This window comes from Rhinolophus ferrumequinum, chromosome 20, assembly GCF_004115265.2.
Source record: "Rhinolophus ferrumequinum isolate MPI-CBG mRhiFer1 chromosome 20, mRhiFer1_v1.p, whole genome shotgun sequence".
In the NCBI taxonomy this organism is placed as follows: Eukaryota; Metazoa; Chordata; class Mammalia; order Chiroptera; family Rhinolophidae; genus Rhinolophus; species Rhinolophus ferrumequinum.
The window spans coordinates 55923002-55941398 of NC_046303.1; positions in this window are offsets into that span (position 1 = coordinate 55923002).

The window sequence follows — 18397 nt, forward strand, 5'->3', positions numbered from 1 at the left end:
CAGAACTCCCTTTTCAACCAGACTGCCTTTCTTTATGTAGGAATTCTGGATCATGGATTGTTTGGGCCCATTCCTTGCACCTAGTCGATTTTCTCCATAGACTTCTGGCCTCCTGGCCCAGTCCTTGGCTTGCAATTGCTAGTCTACCTTGTGTAGAGTAAAAATCTGAGCCTGAGCCCCATGCTGGTGTCCATAGTCCTTGCTGTGGGACATCTGTGTTGGCTCTTACCTGCCTGGGTATCCACGTATCTGCCATTCTCAGTTGTATCTACCCCATGAGGCCACTTCTTGTTCGACCCTCTAAAATCGACTGTTGGTCTGGTCTCTTGACTCTTTCTTGGATACTAAACTCTGCCTGCTGCGCTAGACTTCCTCCATGCATCAGCAGCTGGGTCAAGCTGCCTACCACCTGTCCCACCACAGGAGGGAAGGACTGGTCCCTCCTTAGTTTCACTCTCTTCAGGCCCCTTAGTCCACTCAGTTAATTGAGTCATATGTGGCTGTGATTCAAGATATAACTCAGACGGAGGAAGAAGTTGCATTTCATTTACAGGAGGATGGCTCTGTAACCAGCCTTGCATTGCAAGGACCTTTGTAATGATCTAGCCACCATTCCAAGAATGTTATCTGACACTTCAAAGGAACTCCTCAAATTAATTCATACATGTTACTGCCATTACATTCTCCCCCAATCTTGATGTCACAGTCATCAGTATTCCCATTTTGTAGGTAGGAAAAACAATCTCAAGTTTTTCCACCACTAATCATTGCCTAAAGTTTATTTTACTGCATTTTAGTTCTCAGATTAATCTTGTCCCTGCAAAGAAGTCGTCATATTTACTAGTGGGAGACACCCATGCAGAGATCTTTTTCCAACCATGGGCACACATTGTGTAATTAAAAACAAACTCTTTGGGTATGTACAGTTCTTTTCATTCCAAAGATTCCCAGAGCACTTTTACAAGCTTAACGTAGGCTGAATATCCCCATTACCTCATCCAGCTCTGAAATGTAGCAACCTCCAGGGAAACTTGTGACAGCTGCTTAATAATGCACAGACATACTGCACTGTAGCTTGAACACAGGAGCTGCTGGGCCCATACTTCTCTTTTATTTTGTATGGCAAGAGACGCAGGTCAGGAGAACAGAGTCAGGAAATCGCCTGGGAGCATTACCACAGTTGTATGAATGTATTCTTCTTAGAGGAATCTTAGAGGAACAAAGCATTTTCACCCAAGGCATACATCTCAGCCAAGGAACTAGTAGGTCAAGTAGGGAAAAGATTGGACAAAAAGATGGTTCTGGAAGGTAACCTAGAAGGGTAACACTTTGTAAACTTTCCTGGATGTTGAAAATGTAAACTCATACAATTGATTGCTGGATAATTTTCATGCTCCCCTCCAGATCTATTCTATACCTCTCCACTCTGCTCTGTTCCCTGAGAGGCAGACCTTTACAAATGCTCACTCGGGTTCCTCTGGCCTCTGGTTTCTGGGCTCTGCCAATGGTTGAAGAGCAGTAACGTTGGGGTATTTATTTGTTCTGTGAAGGTGTTCTTCCACTAAAGCCTGTTGTTCCTGTCAGATGACTCTCTTTTGCAGTTACAGCTGCTCTTTCTACATTAGGTAATTGCTCCCTTTCCTTGCTCCTTAGACCTGCAGTGACAAGGGCTCCCTGATGTTGCTGGGCCCAGGGGCATCACTTTCCCTTTTTAGTTTCCCTCAATACTTCCTCACCCCAAGTCATCTTTTATAAAGAATCCATTTATTACTCTCCTCAAATACCCTGTTTGAGTGTGCCATCTGCTGGGACCTGATGATTCATGACAAAAACATGTATGTCATATTAGAAAACACAATGAAAAGTAAATGTATTAATAGTTTAATGGGCCAGATATGGTTTACATGCTTCACATGTGCAATGTCATTTAGTTTATTCTTCAATGTATACTTTAATCATATCGGCATATCAGGCATGAAGTTCTAGGCTTTGGGATCAGTGCTCAAAGCAGAAGATGGCTTTGTACTTCGAGCTTAAATTATACTGGATGGGCTCATAAAGTGTGAATTCATACTCCAAGTGTCATGCAAAAAAATCTGGGTGAGGAGAAAAGAGAGTAAGCGAGAGAAGGGAGGGTGATAATTTCATGGGTGGTCAGGAAAGCTTCCGTGAGATGGTTCCATGAGAGCAGAACTGAAGGAAGAGAACCCCATGGGAACTTAGAAAAAGGTGAGTGTAGTTATTGTTTGTGTTTTATGGATTTTTTTAAAAAATGAGTCTTTGAAGAGTTAAATGACTTGCAGGTCATATAGCTAAAAACTGGATCATCTTATTAGAAAGCCAAGCACAGATTTCTCTAACCATCTAGTTCAGGTAAATAGTTGTTCTCAATAGATACCTATTCAAAGACTGAATGAATGAACCTTGAAGCCTGTGGTTTATAAATCATAACTAATCATAACTGATTACATGATCATAGCTAATCTGAATGCCATCTTCCTGGGAACTAAGGATAGGCCTTTTAGGTTAAGCAACATGCTGAGTATCCCTGATATGCAAAGTTCAACATTAAAAAACTAAATGATGTAATTCACCACAGCAATAGACTGAAAGAGAAAAACCATATGATCATATCAATAAATGCACACAAGGCATTTAACAGAATTTAAGATCCATTCATGATAAAACTCTCAGCAAATTGAGAATAAACAGAAACTTCTCTAACGTTAGAAGGCATTTAAGAAAAACTTATAGCTGATATTTCTAATTGTTGCATCTTAATGAAAGATTGAATGCTTTTACCCTAAGATTTTGAACAAAGCAAGACTCCTAGTCAACCATTTTAATGGACTTACTGGCCAATGCCATAAGGGAAGAAAAAGGGGGAAAAAGGCATACATAGTAGAAAGAAAGAAAGAAAGAAATCTTTATTTGAAGATGAATGATGGTGTATATAGATACGATGGACTCAATGTTTGTGTATCCCCCAAATTCGTATCTTGAAACCCTAATCCTAATGTAAAGGTGATTAGAGGTGGGGGCCCTTGGAAGGTAATTAGATGATGAGGGGTGGAGCCCTAATGAATGGAATTAATGTCCCTATAAGAAGAGGCCAGAGAACTAGCTAGCTCTCTTTCTACCATGTAAGTATCTGAGAAGTTGACAGGCTGCAACCACAGAGGAGGGCTCACCAGAACGTCACTATACTGGTAGCCTGATCTTGGACTTCCAGACCCGCAATGGTGAGAAATAACTTTCTGTTGTTTATAAGCCACCCAGTTTATAGTACTTTGTTACAGCAGGTTGAACTGATTAAAGCAGTAGAAAATTCCAAAGCATTTACAAAAAAAATTCTTAGAACTAATAGGAAAATTTAGCAAGGTCATAAGATACAATGTCATTATTAAAAAATAAAAAATTAAATATTAAAAACATTTTAAAGTATCATTTATAACAATAAAACATGAAATAATATTTAATACAAAATACTTAACTTTTAAAATATGTAATAATACATAATATGTACAGGATATGTATCCTAAAACTACAAAACATTCATGGGACAGTTTAACTAGAGTTAAATATAACTGGGACTACGCATATATCAAATTCATGAATTGTAAATCTCGATATTGTTAAGATGTTAGTTCACCCTAATTGATCTATAGCTTCAATGTAATCCCAATCAACACTTTTTTTTTTTTTTGGTAGAAATTGGTAAGCTAATTCTACATGGAAATGCAAAGAACCTAATATGGCCAAAACAATGTTGAAGAGAAGAACAGCATTGGAGGATTCATACTAGCTGATTTCAAGATTTCATATAAAATCACAATAATCAAGATAGCGTGGTATTGACACACTAGTGACCACTAGTTGACCACACAAGATAGTGTGGCATTGACAAATAGATCAATGGAATAAAATATAAATACCAGACATACACCTGCACAGGTATGGTCAATTGATTTTTGGCTAAATCCCAAGGTAAATAAATAGAGAAGAAATAATCCTTTCAACAAATGGTTCTAGGATAATGGATATACACATAATATCTTTCACTAATATCTCACACCATACCAAAAAAGAGAAAAGTTAACATAAAGAATTATTGACTGTATCCAGGGATTAAAATAACAATGGGTTGGCTTGTAAAGAAATAAACTCTAAAGAGGCATAGCACATATCAGGAGCAGCCACAACCTCCAGGGCTGTGTGTGATAGAGGGTCCAAGAATAGGCTCCTAGCCCCAGGGTGGAGATATCGATCTTATTAGACAGGGCATGGCTGTGAGTCCTTGAATGCCATCTGTTGGGAACTGATAATTCACGATAAAAACATATATGTCATATAAGAAAGCACAATGAAAAGTAAATACATTAATAGTTAATTCTAAAGGGCCAGATGTGGTTTACATGCTTCACATGTACAACGTCATTTAGTTTATTCTTCATTCAAAATATACTTTGATCATATCTGCGTATGAGGCATAATTCTAGGCTTTGTAACCAGAAGTCATTTCAGAGAAGTCATCATGATGCTGTGCTAGAGGAACATGCTGCAAAGTTGCCCTCTAGAGCTTGTTCATGAGGAGATGTCTCACTGGAGACACACACCTACACAGCTGCCGAGGGGCCTCCCAGGGAACACTGTTGACAGCTCGCTGTTCTGAGTACTGCGCACTGTAGGAGCCAGGCTGGAGAAGCTGTGTGTGTTGTTGGAGCCTGTGGTATGAGCAACTAGAACCAGGAAGCAAAATCCCTTTCCTCCTGCAATGTCTCTCTGGTACTCTCTACCAAAAAGTCTTCAGTGCCAGTGGACAAAGGAAATATATTTAACTGGCCTAGATCCATCTTCACAGAAAAGTCAAAGAGGATGAGTTTGCATTTGAGAGGTAATAAATTGAGAAAGGCACAGACCTAATTTTTTTTTTTTAACAATTCCAAAAGAAAACATTAAAGAAATTTGTGTGATTTTGGTCAAGGAAAGCTTTCTTAGATAGCACACAGAAAGCACAAATCATAAAAGAAAAAAATTGATCAATTGGACCTCACTGAAATTGATTTTTGAAAGATATTATTAAGAAAATTGAAAACAAGCTACAGACTCGGAAAAATTATTTTCAAAACACATATCTGAAAAAGAACTTCTTTACAGAATATATAACTTCCACATATTATTTGCTAGAAATCAAACAACCAGTAAATAATGAGCAAAAGATTTGAACAGACACTTCACAAAAAAAGAGTTACAGATGACAAACAAACACATGAATGATGTTCAATATCACTAATTTTAGGTAAAGGCAAACTAAAATAAAAATGACAGTACATGTCATTTGGAATGGCTAAAATGAAAATTAACTGACAATACCAAGTGCTGAGCAGGGATGCAGAGCAACTAAAACTCGCATTCATCGCTGGTGGAAATGCAAAATACTATACCCACTTTGGAAGAGAGTTTGGCAGTTTCTTGTAAAGTTAAACATCCTCTTAACTTATGACCCAGCAATCTTACTCCTTACTCTTAGGTATTTACCCAAAAGAAACAGAAAAAACATATGTCCACACAAACATTTTTATGTAAGTGTTTATAGCAATTTTGTTCATAATTGACCAACCTGAAACAATATCCATCAACTGGTGAATGGATAAACAAAGCGTGCTAAGTCCATCCAATATAATACTACTCAACAAAAATGAATGGATCACTGATATGTGCATTATGAGTGAATCTGAAAAGAATCTGAAAAACATGCTGAATGAAAGCAGCCAGACACGAAAGTCTACATAAAGTATAATTCTGTTTATATGTCATCCTGGAAAACACAAAACTATGGTAACAGAAATCAAATCAGTGGCTGCTAGGCATGTGGGAGGAGGGAACCGACTGCAAAGAGCCATGAGAATATTTCTGGAATGATGGAAATATACTATGTCTTAATTATAGTGGTGAATACATTTGTTAAAACTCATGAAACTGAACAAAATTGGGAAATTTTACTGTATATTGTTCCTAATGAATCTGACTTTAAAATATTCAGATATAAAAGAAGGAAGTAAAATGGTCATTATTTGCAGATGACATGATACTATATATAAAGAACCCCAAAGATTCCACCAAAAAACTATTAGAACTGATAAATGAATTTACTAAAGTAGCAGGATAAAAAATTATAATTCAGAAATCAGTTGCATTTTTATACACCAATAATGAATTATCAGAAAAAGAAATAAAGAAAACAATCCCATTTACAATTGCATCAGAGAAAAAACACTTGGGAATAAATTTAATCAAGAGAGTAAAAGACCTGTACTCAGAAAATTATGAGACGTTGAAGAGAGAAGTTAAAGCAGATACAAATAAATGGAAACATACCATACTCATGGACAAGAAGAATTAATTAAAGTTAAAATGTCCATACTACTCAAAGCGATATATAGATTCAACACAATCCCTATCAAACTACCAATGACATTTTTCACTGAACTAGAACAAATAATCCTAAAATGTACATGGAACCATAAAAGACCCCAAATAGCCACAGCAATCAATCCTGAGAAATAACAACAAAGCAGGAGGTATCACATTACCTGATATCAAATTATACTATAATGTAAGGTTATAGTAATCAAAACAGCATGGTATTGGCAAAAAACAGTCACATAGATCAATGGAACAGAATAGAGAGCTCAGAAATAAATCCATGCCTGTGTGGTCATTTAATCAATAACAATGGAAGCAAAATTTACATTGGGATAAAGTCAGTCTATTTAATAAACGGTGCTGGGGAAACTGGACAGATACAAGCAAAGAAATGAAACTGGACCACCTCCTTATGCCACATACAAGAATAAACTCACAATGCATTAAAGACTTAAATGTAAGACTCAAAACTATTAAACTCTTGGAAGAAAATATAGGAAGTAAACTCACAGACATTACCCTTAGTAATATTTTTACTGACAGAGGTCTGACCATTAAGTTTGTGAACTTTGTTGCAAAGATGTTGCTAACATTTTTTGATATCAGAGGGGTTATTCATTATGAATTTGTACTAACTGGACAGTTAACCAAGTTGACTATTTGGAAGTGCTGAAAAGGCTGCATGAAAAAGTTAGATGACCTGAACTTTCGCCAACAATTCATGGCTCTTGCATCACAACGATGTACCAGCTCACATGGCACTGTCTGTGTGGGAGTTTTTAGCCAGTAAACAAATAACTGTATTGGAACACCCTCCCTACTCACCTGATTTGGCCCCTGATAACTTCTTTCTTTACCCAATGATAAAGGAAATATTGAAAGGAAGACATTTTGATGACAGTCAGGACCTCAAGGGTAATACGACAACAGCTCTGATGGCCATTCCAGAAAAAGAGTTCCAAAAGTGCTTTGAAGGGTGGACTAGGCACTGGCATCTATGCATCACTTCCCAAAAGGCGTACTTTGAAGGTGACTGTAATGATATTCAGCAATAAGGTATGTAGCATTTTTTTCTAGGATGTGTTTGCAAACTTAATTGTAAGACCTTTGTATATCCCTTTGGGCAAGGGAAGCAAAAGAAAAAATAAACAAATGGGACTACATCAAACAAAAAAGTTTTATCACAGCAGAGAAAACCATCAACAAAACAAAAACACATCCTACTGAATGGGAGATATTTGCCAAGATGCATCTGACAAGGGGTTAATACCCAAAATTTATTTAAAAAAACTCATATAACTCAACACACACATACACACACACCCCAACCCCGAAACCCAATTAAAGAGCAGAGAACCTGAATAGACATTTCTCCAAGGAGGACAGATGGCCAACAGACATATGAAAGATGTTCAACATCAGTAATCATTAGAGAAATGCAAATAAAAACCACAATGAGATGCCACCTCACTCCTGTCATCAATAAATCAACAAACAACAAGTGTTGGCGAGGTTGTAAAGAAAATGGAACCCTTGTGCACTGTTGGTAGGATTGCAAATTGTTGCAGCAACTACGGAAAACAGTATAAAGGTTCCTCAAAAATTAAAAATAGAGCTATCTTATGACCCAGCACTTCCCCTCCCGGGTATTTATCCAAAGAAATATAAAATACTAATTTGAAAAAAATATATACACCCCTATGTTTACTGCAGCGCTATTCACAATAGCCAAGACATAGAAACAACTGGAATATCCATCAATAGACAGTTGGATAAGTAAATTGTCATACATTTATACAATGGAGTATTACTCTGCCATAAAAAGAATAAAATCTTACCATTTGCAACAACATGGATGGACCTCGAGGATATTACGCTGTATGAAATAAGTCAGACTGAGAAAATCAGATATCATATGATCTTACTTATATGTGGAATCTAAAGAACAGAATAAATAAGCAAACAAAATAGAAATAGGCTCACAGATACAGAAAAAAACGCTGATGTTTGCTTGTTGGGAGTGGGGTTGGGGAATGAGTGCGAAAGGTGAAGAGATTAGGAAGTACAAATTTGTAGTCACAAAATAGTCATAGGGATGTGAAATACATAAGGGGAATATAATCAGTAATGTAAAGACTATGTAGAGTGTCAGATGGGTACTGAATTTATTGGGGGTATCACTTCACAGATTATTTAAATGCCTAACCACTGTGCTGTACACCTGAAACTAATATTGAATGTCAACTCTAATTAATAGTCACAGGATGTAATGTACAGTGTAGGAAATATAGTCAATGGTATTGTAATAGGCATGTATGATGTCAGGGGGGGTAGTAATCTTGAGGGGGATTATCACTTTTGTGAGGTGTGTAAATGTCTAATCATTATGCTGTTTTGTACACCCAAAACTAATAAAAAAATCAGATATAAAAGTACTTCCATACAATAAAATGCACAAATCTTCAGTGTAGGAACCACCCAGATCACATTTTGATAGCCTATTCTCTTACTAAGGGATATTTTTTAACCCCAGTACTTTGCGATTATAAATGTAGGTCTATGGAATCTCAGATACAAGATTCTTGGTGTATATACAGCCTTGATTCTTTTGGAATTCTAAAGCTACAAATTGCTGGTTAAAGTTTAGAAATATGTTTGGAAGAAACTGCCAAAAAGTGTTCCAAAGTGGGTATAATGCTTTATGATCTCTCCAGTACATAGGAGAATTCCAAATGCTCCACATTCTCTCCAGTAGTTGGTATTTCCAGTCCAGTGGCTCTCATTTGGGTTTTAATTTGGATTTCCCTGTTGAGAAATGATGTTGGGCACCTGTCTGACACTGGTTGACCATTTGGTTCTCTTCTGTGAAATGCCTCTTAAGCCTCTTGAATATTTCAGAAAAAGAAAAAGATTTTAGGAGTTAATATATTCAAGGTAAGAGTTCTTGTCAGATACAGCAGTATCTCGATTTTCGAAAACGTCTCCGTTGACGAACAGTTCGGTTTATGAATGCCGTAAACCTGGAAGTAAATGCTTCGGTTTTCGAACATGCCTTGGAAGTAGAACATGTCATGCGTCTTCCGCTGAGTGCAAGATCCTAAGGCCGAGCTGTCAGCTGTTTTCGAACGTTTCAGAACTCGAACGGTCTTCCGGAGCAGATTATGTTCGAAAACCAAGGTACGACTGTATATGAGTTGCAATTATTTTCTCAAGGAAAATTCTAATTATAGTTTAGATAAGGGTTTGCTAAGAAACACAATCAGTGGCTAATGTGCATTAATCACTTAAAACACAGTAGGTAGCACAGGAAGTAAAGACTTTGGTCAGCCCCTTATCCTGGTATAATGGAAATCGGCTGGATGTTCACTAAACTTATCTTTACCTTCTCATCTACTACATGAATACATCCCCCAATCTCCCTTTCAGTTAGCTGTGGCCATGGGATCAAGTTCTAACTAAAAGAATGTGGGTGGAAATGTAGGTGGATATGAGCCTACTTCCTAGCCTGGCTCATAAAAACCTGCTGCATGATTCTCCACTGTCTCTTTCCCCCCAGTCTACTGACTGAGTGGAGGGGTCTTTGAGGATTTAGAGGATGGTAGAACCATGAGATGAAGGGAGCCTGGCTCCCTGAACGACTGCCTGGAGCAGATCTTCCCTCCCCACGCCCTTCCCTAGCTAACTGCCAAACGGACTTGATGTGAGTGAGAAACACACTTCTCATGTATTAATATGATATTTGGGATTTATCTCTTGAAGATGCTGGTATTAGTCTAATTAATATACATGAGTATTTAAATATGCACTTCTATAAAATCAGTACCTGTTTCTAATTATGACAATTCTGCTTTCCAAAGCAGTGGGGGTCATTTCATCCCTTCACTCCCGATCCATGGCTATTATCAGCAACTCTATTTCTACAGTGATTCTGAGATTCTACTTTTTATCAATGGAATCAATTAATTGAGGAGGAGTGGAGCAAATAAAGAAAGATAGAATGGATTGAATCTGCCCATACTTCTTTATTGTAGCCACCAATCCCATCTAGTGGAGCTGAGGGAGATGAAGGGTTGGGATCCATCTGGACTTGGTTATGATTTGCTCCTGCAGAGGAGGCCCACTTCCAGCTGGGAGAATTGTGTAGGTACGATGGCAAGGAAGGTGCTTTGATCACTTCCACTGGAGGACATTACCTGCCAATGTAGGAAATACTACATCTGTACTGTCAGAAGAACACCCTACTCTGTGGCTTCTTGTGGCAGGAGAAATTTAATTATAGAATTAAAATTGGCAGGTATCTGCCATCAGGTAGAGGCTATGAACACCTCAAAATCTTGCACCAGAAAGCATAATAGCCATAGGAAAATCTTTCTAAGAATAAAAGTAATAGAAAAAATAATGCCAAATATTAATATATTAAACAAATAGTTTAAAATTTTTACCAAAAATTACCATCCTCTGACTTGCAAATCAAGTGTTTGATTTTCAGTTTCCAGTCTGGCATATAAGAAGCTTGGAACTTGTCCCTCCTTCCACACAACAGGTAAAAAGCTGAACAAACTGAAAATCAACTATTTCTTTACATCCATCAGATAATTGAGGCCACAGGGCAAACCACTGCCTTCAAAGGTGGAGAGACAGACAGGTACGTGCATAGATCACAATTTACCAGAGTGGGGACCGATGAACAGAAACCTCCCTGGGATATAGTACTGGGGTAGGAAAACCTGAACTGTAGTTGATGAATTAATGGAAGCTCAGAGTGGACAAGTCTGAGAGTTAGGAACTCAGGAGAGCCCAGTTGTAGGGTGGCACACACACACTTTTATGAGTTTTGCTTCCAGGTTCTCCATCAGATTCTCATACTGAAAATCAGAGAAAAATCCCAGTATGCTTCTGGTAGTGGAGAGGAAGAGTAACTGCTTTCTTTTTAAATTTTTTTTAGTTACAGTTGACATTCAATGTTATTTTATGTTAGTTTCAGGTAAACAACATAGTGCTTAGACATTTATATAATTTATGCAGTGATCCCCATCCAGATTAGTCTAGTACCCACCTGGTACTATGCATAATTGTTGCAGCATTATTGACTATATTCTCTATGCTGTACTTTAATCCCTGAGACTATTTTGTAACAACCCATTTGTAGTTCTTAATCACTTCATCTTTTTTACCCAGCCCCCCAAGCCCCCTCCCCTCTCGCAACCATCAGTTTGTTCTCTGTATCTATGAGTTTATTTCTGTTTCGTTTGTTCGTTTATTTTGTTGTTTGGATTCCACATATAAGTGAGGTCATATAGTATTTGTCTTTCTCAGTCTGACTTATTTCATTTAGTGTAATACCCTCTAGGTCCATCCATGCTGTTGCAAATGGTTCGATTTCATAACATACACTGGAGTATTCTTTTCTCCTTAACAAGGCCTGCCCTTCAGAGAAACTATTTTACCAAAGCCTTAACCATTGGGGTTATTTTAGCAGAGCCTAAATAACCAGGAGGAAAGGAAACACCCAGCTCAAGCTCCCTCTAGTCATCCTGTCCCATTTAAGCAGGGGGAGTGAAACCCAGAAGTATATGTGAAATTCACCATCCAGGAACACAGGCTCACTGAAAGACTGCAACCTAACCACAGGGCTACAGAATGTCCCCCTCCCCCACACCTTATCACCACATTGCTAAAAGCCTGTTTCCCACAGTTCCTTTTACCTACTACATCATGTCAGCTTTCAACAATTATAAGGCAAACCAAAAGGCCAATAACACAATTTGAAGAGAGAGCAAGCATCAAAACTAAAGTCAGACATGGCAGGGATATTGGGTGATCAGATTGGAATTCAAAACAATTATGATTAATATGCTAAGGTCACTAATGCATAAAGTGGACAATGTGTGAGAAAAGATCAGTAATGTAAGCAGAGAGATGGAAATTCCAAGAAAATCAAAATGAAAAGCTAGAGATCAAAACACTGTAACAAAAACAAAGAGCACCTTTGATGAGCTCATTAGTAGACTAGACAACAGGGCAGAGGAAAGAATCTCTGAGCTGGAGAATATGTCAATAGAAACTTCCAAACTGAAAAAGAGAGAGAGAGAAAGACAGAAAATTAATACAGACATTCTCAGTTTTTTCTTTTTTTCTTCATTGTTTTTCTCTTTCTCATTTTTTGGTATTTCCTTTTTCTGTGTTTCTTTTTCCTTATTTTTTATCATTGTTTTCTTTCTTTACTTTGTTAGTATTGTTAATTAGTATTGTTGACTAGTGTTGTTAGCAGTAAGTACCACAGTCTGCAGGGCCCCTCAGCCATCATTTTTGAGGAGGAGACCCATACTGACAATGGACGGCTTCTCAAGACCATCACCAAGGGTACATTTGCCAAGGTGAAGTTGGCCTAGCACACAGTATCTAGAAAAGAGGTGGCCATGAAGATCATTAATACAATCCAGCATAACTCCTCCAACCTCTGGAGACTACCCTGTGAAGTCCTGATGATGAAGGTTTTGAATCAATTCTACATTGTGAAATTCTTTGAGGTGATTCAGACCAAGGAAACACTTCTACCTGGTCATGAAGTGCATTTGTGGAAGAGAAGTATTCAAGAACTTAGTGGCTCGGACAGCATAAAAGAAAAGGAGACTGGAGGCAAATTTCACCAAATTGGGTCTACTGTACATACTGCCAGCAGAAGTATATTGACCATAGGGACCTAAAGGCTGAAAGTCTGCTTTTGGATTCTGACTGATGTGAACATCAAGTTGTGGACTTTGGCTTCAGCAATGGGTTTGCCTTTGTTGATGAGCTGGATACCTTTTGCAGCAGTCCTCCTTACGCTGCCTGGGAAGACTCTCAGGATGGCAAGTCTGAAGGCCCCATGATAGATATGTGGAGAAACTTTGGGAGTTCTCCTCTATACAATGATCACTGGGTCTCTGCCTTTTGATGGACAAGACATCAAGGAGCTACTGGAGTGGTTACTGGGTAGGATATATAATACTTCCTTTTATGTGTCCATGGACTATGAAAACCTGCTCAAGAAATTCCTCGTCCTCACCCCCACCAAGAGAGCCCTTTTAGAGGAAATCATGAAGGATCCATGTATGAAGATGGGCCACGGGAGGAATGAATGCCTTCCATAGAGCCACTCCCTGACTACAAAGACCCTGGGCAGACTGAGGCTATACGTGGGCAGGAATCTAGGATTGGTGGATGACAGCAGTACAATGACGTGATGGCTATCTGTGTGCTCCTGGGACACAAGAGATCTGAGCTGACAGGCCACACCATCACATGAAGTCCTGTCCTTTAGCTGACCCCGCCAACAGCTCTCCTCCTTCCCCACCCAAGTAGGTAAAGTGTGGGTCTCTGCCAACCCAGAGCCCTGGAGTTTCAGTGAGACAGTTCTCATCTTTAATTCCTACTCTGATAACAGTTAAAGCAACAACGCAGAAAACCAGTATTCAGAGTTAGGATGGAAGGCCAGCAGCACAGCCAAAGTGCTTGCCAGTCCCCACCCAGCCTAGGGAGGAGGTCCATCACCCCAGTACAGCCCCCAGCATGGCTCTGGCGGCTCCCCTCCACCCAGACGTCAGCAGCAGTGGTGTGTCTCTGGACACAACCAACTGCCCCCAGAGTGCAGCCTCCAAAGAAAACTCCATCCATGCTGGGCAGTGTGGACATGTGGGAGACAAGCAGAACTTGCTCAGCTGTGTGACCTCAGCTTCTCCCTCTAGCAGCAGCCAGGGCCAGCAAGGGGCCACCGGGGGCCCCTTCATCCATGGAAACCTGTGTTTCAGGTCAAAAAAGAACCAGCCAGAAAGAACCAGCATGGAGCTGAAAGCAAATGGACAAGAGGAATCCTCAGGTAGTGGGCAGGTGGCATGGACATAAACAAGAAAGCATGCGTGTGTGTCGGGGGTCAAGCTCCCTACCTGCACCTGAGATGGAACAATGAAGATCACAGCTCCACGGAGCCCAGCAACATTGTGTGGGATGCAAACAACTGCTGTGTGAGCTGCTGTGCATGCCTGACAGAGGGCTCCCTGCAATGGAGGGTGGGCTGTGCGCCTTGCCAGGCCTTTGTTCCTGGGGTTCAGGTAAGAGGACACCCAGCACCAATGGCCATGAAAAGCAGTCTCCAAGATGACTGCTGAGCTTAAAGGACTGTCAGGGGCTGTCTGGGACATGGGAAGAGACCTGATGGCCCTGGCTTCAGGTTGGCCCTTCCACCCATTTCCATTTCCCATGGGGCACTTCTGTCCCCTGCTCTTCTCCATCTCTCTGTTAGTGGAGGAGGAGAATGGCTCTGTGAAGTAAACACTATAAAAAATATATCTGTATCTATGCATATGCTAATTTATTGTGTTTAAATACAATGATTAAAAAAATACCCTGCTTTATTGCTACATCGATCATAAAATACTCAGCTATCACTTTACACAAGGAGGGCCTTGAATCCTTCAAAATTCACTTGTGATTCAACTGAAAACAAAACAAAACAAACAAACAAATAAGCACTTTCCTAGAGGGAAACCAAAGCCTGGTGTGACCATCCTAAGAATGGGACAGATGTCAATGAATTGCAAAGGGAACTACACCTGAAACTGGTATTGGCTTTTCTTGCTGAGAAACAAGGCCCGAATGTCACATCTCTAAAACCTCGTCAGTATTGATAAAACTGAAACAGTGATGCTGTATTCTTAGTCATGGCGCCCGCCTGGCCTGAGCTCATCTGGGTGGTTTCTCTGCTGCTTGAGGTATCTACTGGGCTCTCTCCTGTAGGTTGATCCAGTGGGTGGCTAGGTGGGGCTAGGCTGGAAGGTTCCTAAAGATCTCTCTCACACATAATGTTTTAGTGCCAATTGTGGGCTGAGGAGCTTTAGTTCTTCATGGGCAGGAGAAGAACTTCTCCCTCTCTCACAACATTCTAGATCAGACCCTGCCTCTCTGGGAGTCGTGGTACAAGATGGCACAGAATGACCACAGACCATTCAGACTGTGATTTTCTGCTTTCAGTGAATCCTGGATCTTTCTCCCATCTACCCAGAAAGACTCAGCTACTTCACGTTATTTCCCCTAAACATACAAATCCAAGACCATTATATTTCTTATTAAAAATTTGGGGCATACATGTGGGGCTTACATAAGAGAAGAGCACAGCAGATAAGACAGACTGTCAGACCTTATTCATCTTAAAGCTTCCTGGTACCCTGTCTCCTGGGGCCCCAACCCTCACGAGGGGAAGTACACTGGTTTTCTCTTCTGTTAGCTCCGGACTCAACTTCTTCTTGGGTCCCCTTTCTCCCGCTCAACCTCTTCCTCTCCACCCTGGCTCACCTACTCCAAAATTCCCCTCCAAAAAAATCTATTTATTTTTTAGAAAGTTTTCTAAGTTGTTTGAGGTGTAATTGAAGTACACAAAACTGCACATAATTTAAAGTGTACAATTCCATCAGTTTTGACAGATGTACACCCATGGCTTTTCCAACATTTCCATCAGACTCCACAGTTTCCCTGTGTCCTTTTTAATCCATTCCTCCCTCCACCCCATCTGTAGGCAACTGCTGATCCACTGCCTCTTTACACAGATTTACTTGTATTTCCTAGAGTTTTATATAAGTGGAGTCATATAATAGGTACACTTTTTTTTTTTTGGGGGGGGGCTGGTTTCTTTCACTCAGTATAATGACTTTGAGATTCATTCAAATTGTTGTGTATATCAACACTTTGTCTTTCCTGCTGAGTAGTATTCCACCGTATGGATTTACCGGTTTGTTTATTCATTCATCTGCTGATGAATTTGGGTTGTTTCTAGATTTTGGGTATTACAAATGAAGTTCTTATGAACATTCATGTACAAGTCTTTGGATTTCATGCTTCTTTTTCTCTTTGGTAAATGTCTAAGAGTGGAATGGCTGGGTCATAGGCTGGTGTCTTTTAACTTCTTAAGAAACCAGAAAACTGATTTCCATTGATTTCCAAAATGGTTGTACCATTTCACACTCTCACCAGCAATGTATGAGAGTTTCAGTTGCTCCACGTCCTTACCAAAATTTGATTTGGTTAGTCATTGTAAATTTGGCCATTTCATTGCAAAGCTTACTTATTATTATTATTATTATTTAATCTACCTCTTGCCTTCATTTTTTCAGGAGGAGAGTGTATGCTTAGGTTTATAGGGAACAATACCATATTACGCCTATTGTCCCAATGAAATTATTAATAGTGCCCCCACTTATCCTCCAGAGTGTCCTGGTTTAGATAATAAAATATGTGATCCCTGTACTTGTAGCTCAACTGGCCATGCCCCACTCTGTCCTTTCCCACTCACCATGGCCTATCAAGGTGTTCTGCTCAACAAATATTTTTTTTCTCCTCTGAAATTTTTCCAGCTTTTCTTTTTTTTTAATTTAATTTTTTTCATTTATAGTTGACATTCAATATTAAATTAGTTTCAGGTATACAGCATAGTGATTAGACATTTATGTAATTTATGAAGTGATCATCCCGATAAATCTGGTACCCATCTGGCACCATACTTAGTTATTACAATATTATTGACTATATTCCTTATGCTGTAATTTACATCCTTGTGACTATTTCGTAACTGCCAATGTGTACTTTTTAATCCCTTCAATTTTTCATCCAGTCCCCAGTCCCCCTCTCCTCTGACAACCATCAGACTTTTTACGAGTCTGTGTCTGTTTTGTTCATTTGTTTATTTTGTTTTCTAGATTTCACATATAAGTGAAATCATATGGTATTTGTCTTTCTATGTCTGACTTATCTTACTTAACTTAATGCCCTCTAGGTCCATCCATGTTGTCACAAATGGTAAGATTTCATTCATTTTTATGGTCGAGTAATACTCCATTGTGTAAATGTACCACAGTTTCTTTATCCAGTCGTCTATTGATGCACATTTAGGTTGCTTCAATATCTTGCCTACTGTAAATAGTACTGCAATGAACACAGAGGTGCATATATCTTTTCGAATTACTGTTTTGGATTTCTTCAGATAAATACCCAGGAGCGAATTGCTGGATTATAAGATAGGTCTATTTTTGATTTTTTGAGGAGCCTCCATACTTACTGTTTTCCATACTGACTACACCAATTTGCAATCCCAAGAACAATGCACGAGGGTTCCCTTTCTCCACATCCTCACCAGCACTTGTTGTTTGTTGATTTATTGGTGATGGCCATTCTGACAGGTGTGAACATATCTCATTATGGTTTTTATTTGCATTTCTCTGATAATCAGTGTCATTGAGCATCTTTTCATATGTCTATTGGCCATCTGTGTGTCCTTTTTGGAGAAATGTCTTTTCAGGTCCTCTGCCTATTTTTAATTGGATTGTTCATTTCCTTTGGTGTTAAGTTGTATGAATTCTCTATAAATTTTGGATATTAACCGCTTGTCAGATGTATCTTAGGTGAATACCTTCTCCTGTTCAGTAGGTTGTCTTTTCATTTTGTTGATGGTTTCCTTTGCTGTGTAAAAACTTTTTAGTTTGATGTAGTCCCATTTGTTTATTTGTTCTTTTGTTTCACTTGTCTGAGGATATGCTATATATATAAGTAATAATTATTATTAAGAGCAACTTCAGAGAGTTTACTGCCTATGTTTTCTTCTAAGAGTTTTAATGGTTTGGGGTCTTTTTTTTTTTTTTTTGTACTTCATTCCTTTATATTGTCAAATAATATTCTAAATATAAATATACCACACATTGCTTTTTTTAAACAACATTTTTTTCAATTAGTTTCAGGTTCACAAAACAATGTAATAGTTAGACATTTATCATTTAAATCCCTCACAGAGTGACAACCCCCCACCCCCCATCCATTATCTTTCTGACATTGCACACAGCCATTACATTTCCACTGTCTCTATTCCTAATGCTGTACTCCGGTTCTTGTAAATATATATATATATATATATATATATATATATATATATATATATACACACACACAC